The sequence below is a fragment of the Alosa sapidissima genome, chromosome 1, assembly GCF_018492685.1.
Source record: "Alosa sapidissima isolate fAloSap1 chromosome 1, fAloSap1.pri, whole genome shotgun sequence".
NCBI classification, from domain to species: Eukaryota; Metazoa; Chordata; class Actinopteri; order Clupeiformes; family Clupeidae; genus Alosa; species Alosa sapidissima.
Genome location: NC_055957.1, coordinates 15,255,812 through 15,269,219, shown reverse-complemented (window position 1 = coordinate 15,269,219; position 13,408 = coordinate 15,255,812).

The following is a 13,408-nucleotide window of genomic DNA, read 5'->3' as shown; positions in this document are numbered from 1 at the left end:
CGGTCTCCAAAGGTGTTTCGCTTGAAGATGTTTACAGATGCTCATGAAGATTGGCAACCCTTTTATAAATCACATGCTCAGTATTAGGTCCAAGCCAAATTGCACATACAAGTTAAAAATGTTCTGTCAACGTTCTGATTCCTGCTTTTATGGTAACTCAGCATTTTGTAAGCATGCATTCATTGAAGATACTTTTATCGTGTCTCTGCAATCTAAATAAAAATAGAATTTTCAACGTGTCAAAGAACGTCAAAATGTTTTGCATACAACATTGGAATATTCAGACTATGCACTTGTATTGAACCTGCAGTTATCAGATACTTGAAGTCGTATTGTAAATCCTGCTTGTAAATCCTGTTCCCACTAACATAATAACTGCAACATAGTGTGTAATTTTTTTTTTACATTTTGCTCAGAAGTGAGTGCCCCCAGGGCAGGTCTATTCTACTGTCTCTCTGAGCTCTCTGTCTGGACTGGAGTGATAATACAAGCCAGACAACCTTTTCACCGGCAGATGGTAAACAATCCTGCTCCCCATGTGAGCATGTACTGCCTTTCCCTCCTAGTATTCTGCTCAGACATGTGAGTGCACAGGGAGGGGTGGAAGGATTTGAAAAGCACTACACACACACACACACACACACACACACACACACACACAAACATGCAGAAGCAATTCTCTCTCTCCCTTTCTCTCTCAAAGACACATAGCCACATCATCTATCCACACACACATATGCATGCAACATATTGATCCTACCCCACCCAACATACACACAGCACAACTATGCACACCCACACATATACAATGACAAACATACACTCACACACAAGCACTGTAACATCTGGATGCACACACACACATTCACACGCACATGCACACACATACACACATGCACATACACATGCATGGCTGCACACCCAGGTTTGTGACTGGTTACTGGGCAGGGCACCATACCAAAGCACTAAAGCCTCTCCTTTTAAGTGGGTAAGGAGCCCAACACAGCACACGATACAGAAGACGTTACATAAGAAGCCCATCCATCTGGGAGGAGGTGCCCAGGGAGGTGGCCCCCCTCTACTCTGCTCCGCTCCGCTCCCTCTCCCTGTGTTGTTATGGCATGTACCTGCCCCTCGGATCAGCTGAGGGTAACCCAATGCCTATGCCTGGAACACAACACAGACAACACACAGTGTTCCAGCTCAGACTTTATTTACAAGCCTGCAGAGAGAGAGGGGGGGGGGGGGGGGGGTGGAGAGAGGTAGAGCGAGAGAGGGAGAGATAGGGTGGGGGAGGACTGGATTGCAGGGTGGTGCAGAGAGAGAAAGAGAGAGAGGGTGGGTTAGGAAAGAGAGAGAGAAGAGGGGAGGGTGGGAAGGGGGAGAGTGGGGACAGCAGGGGTGGGTCAGGGGAGTGGAGTGTTTTCACAGCACATGCAGCCTGAGACTGGTCCACCAGTGAGAGCTCTGGATTGTTTTGCACATTCCAGCAGTGTGCAGAACATGTGTAGTGTGGTCGAGCACCAAGTTGAGCAACAAGTCCTTTTTTGTCAACACAATAGTTTAAAACGTGTGCTAACCTCTGTACACTTAACCTTCACAGTGCATATGTAGTTTCTGTTGTTCTCTACAAACAAAGCATGCCTACATAAACGTATGCATGCTTGTAAACAGACTTTGCGTGTATAACACTGATTCATAAGGGTAACTTATTTATAGTACTGTACAGTCATTAAAAAGCCAATTAGGTGGACCTGCAAAGCACCACAGACAGAGCACTGAATTACACTCTAACTTCATATTGTTGGTAATCCTGGAGCCTGATCATTTGTGTCAATTCTGCACCTTTTAATCTGCAGGGGAATTGCAGGACATTCTATGATTATGGCACCCATGGCCACATTTACAGCAGGTCCCTGCCCTGAGAGCACATGGTTGAGACGACCATGTGACCACACCCCCCCCCCCCCCACACACACACACACACACACACACCTCGCAACTGTCCCTCAACCACCAGGAACACCACCAATACCCGCCCTCCCCAAACACTCTCACATAAGAGTTTCTCCCTCTGAACTCTCCCCTGCTCTTACATGCATACTGTACACTCACTTATGCACACTGTACTCTGCTCTCCCCTCTGCACCCCTCTCTGTGCACCTGTTGTGGTAAATCTGGGCTGCATACCTGTGCATCAGAATCAGTTCATGTTTGTCCTTACAGTGCTCTCCAGAAATAGGATTACCTGTCCCTTCCATGAAGATATTATTTTGAACCCATTTGGCCTTTTGCCAATGGCTTGACTCTAATGACTTGCCTGGTTACATAAAGGTTCAATAAAAACGGATAACATAAACTTGTTGTTTTCATTTCTGCTCTGCGCAGTAGCCCTACACACTTTGATCTTGTTGCCAAGGAGATAAAGATCAGCACAAATTCTTGACATTTCTCCCCGCATTTCTCCCCGTTCCATGATAACAGGAGATGAAACTTTTGTTTGTCTACAACACTAGATGAAACTACAGCTCTCATCACCCACGCAACAATGGTGTTCACAAGCATACAATGGACACAAGCATGCAGATGGAGAACCACCCCACCAGCACAAAGGGGCTAGTCGTCATGTCAGGATCACTACTCTTTCATGCAGCATTTCTGCTTCCCTGTCTGCCACACTGAACAGACATTTGAATCAACTTGCATTTCTTCTCAGCCTGTGGTGGTGTCCCAGAGATTGTGATTATGGTGCCGTACTGGTGCTCAAGAAGTGATTGGGATCATTGCAGAAGGTTTCTTCTTCGGTTCATTTACGTCCAGTCTTCAGTGGAGTCAAATGACATGAGGACACTGCTTTTTTTGTGTCCTTTCTTCTCACATTGCCTGTTTTGCAACAATTGTGACTGATAGGGTTGGAGCTAATCTAATCACACGGCATTTAGCTGTTTTGACTGGTATGCCACAGGGCCTGTTGGAGATGAGAAACAGACCCCCTGCAGCTGAGACGCTGAAGACACAAAGTGCCACCTCCAGCTGTTCCCATCAGGAAGGCCTAATTCTATTAAAGGAAAATTAGTCAGTACCCCGCACCCCCCACCTCCACCCACCCTCCTGCTGAAAGTGCCTCTTTTGCCCTCCCCCTCCCCCATCTTTCTTCTATCTGCCTTTTTCTTCTCCGCCCTCTGCTCTCTCTCTCTCTCTCTCTCTCTCTACTGCTCTCCTTCTCTCTCCCTCTGCAGCGCTCTCTCTCTCTCCTTCTCTCTCTTTCACCTTTTCTTTGTTTGTCTCTCTCACCCCCTCGTCTCGCTCACCAGTCTGTCAGTGTGTGCATGTGTTATTGCGTGTGTGCAACATGTGCCCAGGTTGTGGTACAGTGCAGTGAGTCAGTGGCCACTGCTGATTCAGCCCTGGCACCCCCCCCCCCCCCCCCCCCTGCTTGCACGCGTTGATCTTGTAATGATAGGTGTCTGATCCGCGCAGAGTCGCTGCACGCAGGTTGAAACTGGCCTGGGGGATAAATCAAGCAGAGAGGCTCTCTCTATTCCCTGACCCCGCCACCACCCCTGCCATCACTACCACCAGCACCACCCAAAACCCAGAGTTAGAGTTTCAGGTGTGGGGAGACACTTCAGCCGTCAGCTGAGCATTCACAAGGTCAACATGCACATTTGATTCTGTAAAATAGATTATTTCATTATTTTCTTTGTGTATTATTTTGCACCAAATCATTTTATTTCATATTATTTGGTGCAAAAAAAATGTTTAGACATGTCAGATAAACCGTGTTAAATGTCAGCTGATGACTTGGCAACCTGTCGGATCTGAGGTTGCATTATGTGGTTGAGCGCTATGAACTGCGCCCTGTTGCAAGAACACAGGTCAGCCAGCATGCTAAAGCCAGGGTCCTGTTTACTCACTGCTCACATGTCTCTTCAGTAATACTCACAATTGCCAGTTTGAACCAGCTCAGATCTGACATGCATTGTCTCTGTCCTCTGTTTAAAAACAAGATACATGTTGTTTTCTTTTTCTTTGGGCCGGCATGAATTCATTAATAGGTGCAACCTGGACGCCTCCCTTTGGAGGAGGGAATGCGTGGAATGTCAGCAACCCGCCTCACTCTGCCAGCGTGGTTTGGAATTCTGACCTCAGGTATATCACACGGCTCCTAGAGTTGAGCATGAGTACCTGCTGTAACCATTCTTGTGAAAACCCTTTCCACATGGAAGTTCTCTGGAAATAGACAGCTCTGTGGGTGAATGCTGTACAACTCACGTACACTCATCAGGTCTGAATTCACCTGGCAGGCATTTCAATTTGACCAAAATTGGGAGACACCTCTGAAAGTCTTGTGTTAATTCTTTCGATGCTATAAGCACCCCGAAGGCTGAATGCAAAGTGCCCCTCCTTTACTGACCAAGGCCACTCAAGTGACGCAATGGAGCTTAGTCCAGGACACACACAATTAGCAGGAGGACAGGCAATCCCAGTGTTTACAATACTCTGTCAAAAGGGTGGATATGCCTGTGCTTTCACATTGTATTTGCTGGCCACACTGCATGTTTAAGGAGATACAGTAGCAGGAGAGGATCCTGAGCAAACACCTTGTTATGTAAATAGCTCATGGTTCTGACTCATCATCCTATCAGGCCTCACTTCCAACAGAAACATACAATTCAGTACCATATATAACCGTACCTGCACAATGCAACCATACAATATATAAGCAAAGAGGTTATCTGTGTACTTTGAAATGCTCCTTTGATTCATTAAATGCTGAAGCAAAACAGACCTTCATTGTAATTTATAATTTTAGGACATCTAAATTCCTCAGTGGGTAAGCACAAAGAAACAAAAAAAGATAACAGCTTTCTCCACTTTCCTAGATCAGATCCTGTTTTGTGTTTTGCCTTACATGCCTTGGGACAGCATCATTAATGGTGTAGTAGCTAATAAAACCCTGAGATGCTTTGCGTTGGCAGATTAGCAGCTGGACAAATACCAGCAGGCAGTCACTCAGACCTTGGAGTAGCTTTTTTTGGAGTTTTATAACCTTCATGTTTTCTTATAGGCTTCACGATAATATGGATGTCTGCTTTGGGTTTGAAATAGGCTAAAGACAAAGTGAAATAGAGAAACACAAACACAGACACATTCACATAACTCATTCTTAGCAGACAGTTTTTGGGAAGGGCAGTGGATTTCCAGGTTGGGTGTTGAAGTGCAGCTGCTCTGCCCCAGACGGTGGGCTGGCTGCGGGTGTCTCTTGTCTGGGGGTTTGCTAAGCTCCTGTGATCTGCATGGGCTGGGCAAGAACCACGGGGAGCGTTTGCAGACAGTCACATTTAGAGCTCTCGACGGGGTGAGTCAGTCAGCCCCAGACACCATAAATGTTCATTTCAGCACCCGGGATTCGGTGAGTAAAGTCACAGCATGGGCGTAGATTTAGGGTGGGACGCTAAGGACTAGTCCTAATCAATATTTAAAGATGACAAAATTGTCCCCACCAATATTTTAGCGAACTTATTTGTGCTGCTGATCATTCCGACAGCCAGCACAACAGTAGGCTACAAGAAACGTCGTCATATGATTTGCTGAAAAACAGAGTGGGAAGGGTTATCTGACATGCACGCTACAGTAGGCCTACACGCATAGAGAGTGTCAAAGGCTACTGTACTTGTTTGCACCGGCAGTCAAGCGAGCGGGTGTGTCAACGACAACGGTAAGTTAGGGCTGTCTGCCAATACATAGCTTATCCCAAAAAAGGCCAGAGTAAAACATTGTGATATTCCCTTTGCCCTTCAGCATGTACATGTTTGCCTCTTTTTGTGGTTTGTAGATCAGCTTTCCCACCCCAAAATACAAAGCTTTTTCATTGCAGTCTAGGCAAAATAATTAGCCATAGCCTACAAACTGGCAACTGGTGACCAGGCTTAGGCTTTCTTATTTTATTGTGTAAAATAGCATTAGCTGTTAGGATATTACCCAGGATATTGTCACAGCTAAGCTAGCTTCTGTAATCTTTCAACCAAAATTAGGAGTCATGTTGAATAAGGGTGTGTCGCACGGATAGTCACATAGGCTATAAGTCACCATCACTGACTGTTAGGCTAATTGGGCTACCAATCTTGCAGTCGCAATAAACAATGGATCCGAGACATTTTCCTGTTTCTATATTCTGTTATATTCTGTTTATGGCTAATGTATTTGTGAATATAGCCTGCACAATGCAAAGAAATACTGGTGCATTTCCATACTCCATAGAAATGAACATTGCGAGACACTTATCTGTTCTATGATCTCATCCCAGAAAGATTTTCTTTGACTTGTTAGTTTTTTTTAACATTTATTTTATCTAATGACATGCTGAATTGAATCCACATATCCTTGCACTTGCGAAACTATTTTTCAGCATTCACGTTCCTCTTAAAGTGACAGGCACTCAATTAGATTTACACACCAAATGTGATGATATAGACAAGTGTAGCCTAATAATTTAAATATCAATATGATGTAATCAAATTACTAAATATGTTTAGCTATTAGTAATCATGTAGATCATAAAATACTATAAATAATTATCAATATAAATTTATAGTTTATATGAATTACAAAATATGAAAAAGAAACCTATGACAACCATCACTTTCTATGTGTGTGTGTGTGTGTGTGGAGGGTCAATCAAATTCTATGATTGCCACTGATGTGAATGATCTCACAAATCACACAAACCAAATCAAATTTAAAAAAATCGCAATAGTATCGAAATCGAGATTCTTCACTTGCTATTGGTATTGAAACAATAATGTTGGTATCGTGACAACAGGAGTTGTGGATGTGTCCCTACCAAAGCTGAGACCAAACCTACGCCTTTGAGTCACACTCACGGCCCCCCAGTCAATCAGACACTGGGGTAAACATTACCTTTCTACTCCGTCTAACTGCTGTTTTCGGAAATGCTCCGAGAGCAAATAAGTCCTCCCATGAAAGATGACACACAGAAAATAAGTTATCACACACCTTAATCATGATTAGGAGACCATATTGGGCAGGAAGTGTGCTCCTGTCCTAGAACAAAATGCCCTGGCTGTTCTCATGTGGTATGCACATTGTGTTTGAAACACTGCTCAGCTGTGTGGAGTGCATATTGCTGCTGGGACTGCAGTGCATTTACTGTTGTTCTTAAGCACTCCCCATCTCACAGTGAGTCATATATCCAGACTACATTCTACATATCCACACTAGACACCCACGTTATTTTATTTTGTTACATTTGTATTACTTGTTTAGCGGACCCTTTGATAGTAAACAACTTACAGGAAAGGCACGCCACGTCTAGAGGTAACTGAATGCATATGGCATGGCCAGGTGAGATGTATACTAACTAAATTGGACATACATAATGGTTATCTATGTGATCTCATCTGTCTCTACAACTCTGAATGATATGCTAGTGTGTACATGCCTGCGTATGTTCAGTGTACTGACCCTTGAGCCCTGTGTTAACCTACTTTGTTTAACGTGATAGCTGGAAAGCATAAGCTGCAGGAAGAGAATCGTTTTCTTGGCATCTTGTCTGATCTGACCTGACCCTGCACCAGCCAAAGGACTTGCAAAGTCGGACATTTGGAGTGTGCCGGTGAACAAGGCTGCAAGTGACCCTTGACCCCCGGGGCCGTGGCCACACAAAGGCAGAGGAAGTGCACAGCCCGGCCTGGTAATCTGGGGATTGAGCACTGGGGCGGACCTGCCCCTGCAGCAGTGGATGAGCCGAGCGGAGTTTATCTTCAGCAGTTTGGACAACCGGGCCGTCACTTCCCCTTGTTTATGGAGTCATGTGGACATGCCTGCTGCCTGTCTCTCTCTCTCTCTCTCTGTCTCTTTCGTTCTTCCTTTTTCAGACAGCCTGCATTTCTACTAACAACACTGCCCACATGTTTCAAATCTGTGCAGTGACCTGACTGAGGGCTCAGAATAGGTTTCACTGCTAAGTCCTGCTAGTAAACGAAAGAAGAACACATCAGTTGTCCTTGCAAGATCTAATTCAGCTGACCTCACTGCACAAACTGATAACATGGCCTTGAACATAATGTTTATCAGCCTTAGTAGGAATGTGTTCAATGGCCCTTCCCTAAAATAATAAAATTGTGCACAATACATACACAGTTATAAGACAGTCACACATTCTAAGGGTTTTTTGAAATGTGCTTTGCACAAAGACATGTCTGTTTTGCATAAGAACATGTAAATAAATGCATCAGATGAATTCAATGTTCTTGCAAAAATGCTTCACAGTATGTTGAAATACACATGTATGATTTATTATGGTACATTTATTAAAGCTGTTCCTTAGTTGTCTCAAATTTCATTTTGTTTTAGACTGATTGATTTTGGAGGAAACACAAGGCAGACCTCCCATGCTTTAGTGGTTTGAAATGTATCCTCTGCGTCTCCATGATATTTATGACTTTTGCCATATCAGTTGCTATTTCACTCATGTCTTTTCACTCACGTCAAAAGCTCACAACATGGATCATCTTTTGACCCGTTCTAAAACTTCAACTGGACAGCACTGTTGTACACATACTAATGACAGTGAATTGAGAAACAGAAAGAGAAGGAATGCAAAAGCAGACATGCGCCACTGAAACAATGCATGTGCCCAAATCCCTCCCCCTCCCTGTCTCCTGATTCATTGCTGCAGGGCTACTGTGAGGCGGTTTAGTTTCTGTGGGCCTCCCTGCCAGATTAAGGCTTTGGCCGTGATGAACACATGCCTGACTGAGTGGAGTCCTGTCGTGTGCCGGGCCATGGCTAAACAATCCGATGCGGTGGGGAGGGTGTGTGTGAGCTTTTTCTCGTCACCTTTGCTCACCATTAACCTCTTCTCCTCTTCTCCTCCCTCCCTCTTTCTTCTTCTCACTAACTCTTACCTTCTCCATTACACACACCGACGACACCTTCCAGGAATGGTTCTTCTTTTCTTCTTCTTTTTCTTCTTCAGAAAGATACCCATATCTTCTAACACCCCACAATATCTTCTGTGACAGGCTTCCTGAAATTGCCTCATTTGATCTTACTATGTGCAAAAATCTCATAGAAATGCACTGCATGTGAAGTTAAGCGTGATTGCTGTGGACATAGCTGTGCTTCCTGCTCTGGGCAACAATATGGTCATAACGGACTGTATGCTCAGGAGAGGCTAATCAGATACCCCTCTCAGGAACAAGCACACAGGATGGTGTATACACAACACAGCCCTCACAAATCAACAGGCCATTTAAAAGAAAGAAGTCATAAACGGCACCAATAGGGCTCAACAATAAACCATGCTTATTTGGTTTGAATGTAAGAATGAATGTAATGTGTGTGAATGTAATGTGTTTAAATGTCACGTGTAATAAGCTTGGATTTGGCCAGTAATGACTCTTGAACATGGTGTCATAGGTACAGTGCAAATGCACACCTAATTCTCAAAGAATAGTTGCACACACATTTTATTGCATTTTAGTGTGATGTTCTGGAAGTAATTTTATATAGTGTCATGGCCTATGCTCAGATGAAGTAAATGATGGTCATTTGTGTGACATTACTTATCAGACAAGGAGGTCTAGTCTTCTCTTTCCATGTCCCCTGACTGTTTTGAAACCTCTGAATTTATTGGTCTATCATAAATCTGCCGTCATAACAGGAAGCCTTCTGTTGAGGCAACAGGAAACGTGGGCAGAAAAGATGACATGCTTCGGCCTTCTTTCCTCTAAACACCTGCTTCAACATGGAGTCCTGTTACGTCAAGAGCGACAGATACTGTAGAGGAGAAACAGGTAAAGAGGTGATGGTGAAATTCCATGTTTGCCTAGAGTGCGACATGAATTTCTCCGCACCCTTTTACACACGTGGGAGTAGTTCAAAGGACGCACAGGGAAATCATCCAACTCGTTAAGGACTGAAGGTGTGGGCCATGCTCCAAAACAGTGTTTGACAGCAAGATGCATTATGCTGTGATCTTCTGGCAGATTAAACCAATAACCTGACACCTGACTATTTTTTAACTCACTTATGTGGAAAACTCAGGGAACTCCCTGTAACTCAGCTCGAGTCATGACGGATGATGACTAGACTCTAGGACGTCACAAACCCAACAGCTCTACAGCTATTTATGTTATAGTAGATGTGGTGTGTTGTGGAAAAAATGATTTTGCTTATGAATACCCTTGATCAACTCATCTCACCTTTGTGTTCACATAGGTCATATGATGGGGAAGCCTCTTTGCACATTCCTCAGGCATGGAAATCACCACCATTCATCTGGCTATAATAAGTAATGTGTGGCCATAAAGCCTGGTTTCCTGTGTCCTGTATCTCACATCAGCACAAAGCCTTTAGAATTCTGACAAGTTACAAGGTCGCAGGTCAAGCAGGAAGCCACACAAGACTCCCATAATTACATCCACAAACTCAGACAAGACATGTGTATCAGAAGGCTAGCAGAACTTCAATGGCCCCATCTAAGATCTAAGATTAGTTCACTTGTCTCCCTTCAGAGCAGATAGTCCTGAGGACACAAACAACTTTTGCCCTCTGAACATCTGGATGATGTATACGGTGAGGTGTCCAAAATGTGAAGAGGGGAGAGGTTGGAGAAGGTGGATCTGTGTGCTGATTTGTCTTGGCCCACTCCATTTGTCTGCCTGTCTTTCAGTCTGTCTGTGTCTCTGTCTGAATATAGTCAGAGACAGTGTGATGCATGCAGAGTTAGGGATGTCTGGAAAGCAGGGAATAACCAGGAAAACCCAGGGAGTTTCAGGAAGGCTGAGAGTTGCGCTCAGTTATAAAGGGATATACCAAGGCCCTTTTGCACCACAAAAAATATCATGTGTAGACCAAAAGTCAAAAATAAAATGCCCTTCCCACACAAAAATCTCCGGTCCCTTTTTTAGTCCTGCTAAAATACTACATGAAACTGCAAACACAAAAAGCACTGTTACAAATATAACCCCACAGTACCTAAAAATAGGCATCCATTCAGACTATTCATAGTAGCAGTGGCAGTTACCTCAATTGAGGCTTCATCGTTGCAAAGGGTTGAGCCGCCGCTGCCATGGAAATAAAAGCCTTCTGTTCCTGTTTTTCTTCTATTTTTTCCCTGTGCTTTGACGTCAGCCCGCTCCCAAAGCACGCAGCTCCTCTCTGCTGCCGCCCATGGATACGCACCAGACTTAAGTAATGTCTGCCTGCAGAGGCTCCTGGCTGAACACGCAGATTGTGCTTAACAGAGAGACCTCAGGGCAGATTGCATCTCTCCTGTTAGGCCTGGGCACCTGTGAAGCGCTGCCTTTGTCCTTTTGTTTCTTTGACTTTAAACAATGTTAGAAGTTTTTTTTTTGTCTTGTTCTTCTTTTGCAAGTGGTGTGACGATTGCACAATATTTCCTATAGATAGTTACCTGACATCTGGAAAGGCACCTCCAACGCGTCAACGCATGTTCTTCCACTTTCTACCTCATAGTTTGATAGAATGTAAGTCTTTGCACTGGTCTTGAAATCATCAATTGAACGAAGGAAAATGTTAGAAAGATGACATGGCAAATGCTCATGAACAAATATTAATGTCTGAAACAGACACAATGTGCCAAAATGGCATGAATTGCTGAATTTGATGTCTCTCCTCAGTAGTACAAGCATGCAATCAACAATCTACATGAAACTTGCCAAGAGCTGCTATCAATAGCTGTTGTTGCTAGATTTATGAAGACAATTGTAAAAGATCTACAAGGGGCACATTTTGCAGGTCACATGTGTGAGCGGCTCACATTAAGGTCGTGGTTTGTAACTCGTGGCGCCAGTCACAGGAACAAAGCTGCGGCGGGCCCCCTTCACCCCTGAAGACCGCAGGCTCCGGGTTCCCCTCCTTTGCACATCTCTCACTCCAGTGCGGCCCTGAGCCTCACTGGTGCGGTCACAGGGTCAAACCAGGTGACCCCTCCTGGTGTGTCTGTCTTAGCAAGCAGGGATCACAAGCAGACCAAAAACAGAGCGATGGCTGCAGGGAGAAATTAATGGAGTTTGGTAACTGTTCTTGCTGCCTGAAAATTCAATTATCACAGCAAAACAATCTCCTTGAAGAGCCTTGAGTGTATAATCAGTTGTGTTTCTTTGCAACATTATTCTCGGTTATATTCCTGTGCTTGACTGTGCTGGAAGGTATGCTGCATTCTTGTGTAAAAAAATGAATGGATAAAAAAGATCACAAAGAAACAACAGAAATGGATAGAGGACATTGTAAGAACTGTGAGCAGCTTGTCCAGTGGGCTACTCTGTGTTGGTTGAGTAATGGGTGGTGACTTACAGATGAATGCCTCTCTGTCTGCCTGTGGTTAGCCAGAGCTCTTCTGAGCTATTTTGTACCAAATCCATGTGCTGCTGCTACAGCTGATGATGAACAAAACAATACCGCATGCGCAAGTGGGAGCAAGTAAACAAACCCATGCAGACGATGTCAACACACACTTTTCAAACGGATGGCCAGGCAGTCTGAATGCACACCAAAAGAAAACAATGTCTTGTAGTGCTACACGGGTAATACTGTGTCTAATACTGTCATATTAACATTATGTAAGACAAGCATGACAAAGTTGCATGGTAATGAGTTCATTGTTGTACCATGTGTTATGCCCAGACCAGAGCCAAACTATTCTTAATGGTATTACTGTCCCTAGCCTTTTGTTGGGACTCACATGAGGTGCTTTCTTGCTGTTTTGTTGGACCTGGGAAATTCCCCAAACAGCAACATCACAGATCACATGAACAATAGTCAGGAGGTCTTTGTCTATGTTAGAATGTTAGATTCCAAAAATAGACCCTTAATGACTATTTCTGTCATGGTGTGTTGTCCAGGGAGCCCAGATTGCTGCAGACAAAAGGCCCATTGCAGGGTCCCTAGTGAAATGTCTTAAACTTTGAAAATACTACTGATTACTTTAAGCTGTTGAAAAGCCCTCAATATGTTTGTATAGAATAATTCATCTTGAGGTTCAGAAGAAAGTCTCTCATACAAATGAGAGCTAGGTTCTAAGTCCTAAGTTGTTTCAGAGTGAACTTGCTTGTCGGTGTTAACCACGCTAACCACTTAAAGCAACACAATGTAGTTCTTCTACCTTACAATAATGGCTTAAAATGGCTTTTTGATGCTACACTTACTTACAATGCAGAGAATGGGTTATCTGACATTGCCAACGTGCCCCCGCAAGATATGGTATTGCACTATTTACATTGTTGATTTGGGTAGGAATAGGTCCCTTTTTTAACAAGTTGGATACCCTCTTGTGTAAAGTCCAGGTACCCAGGGGATATGAGTATATAGGTACTCAGGACGGTACAGTGAATAACATACATGGATGATAAGGATA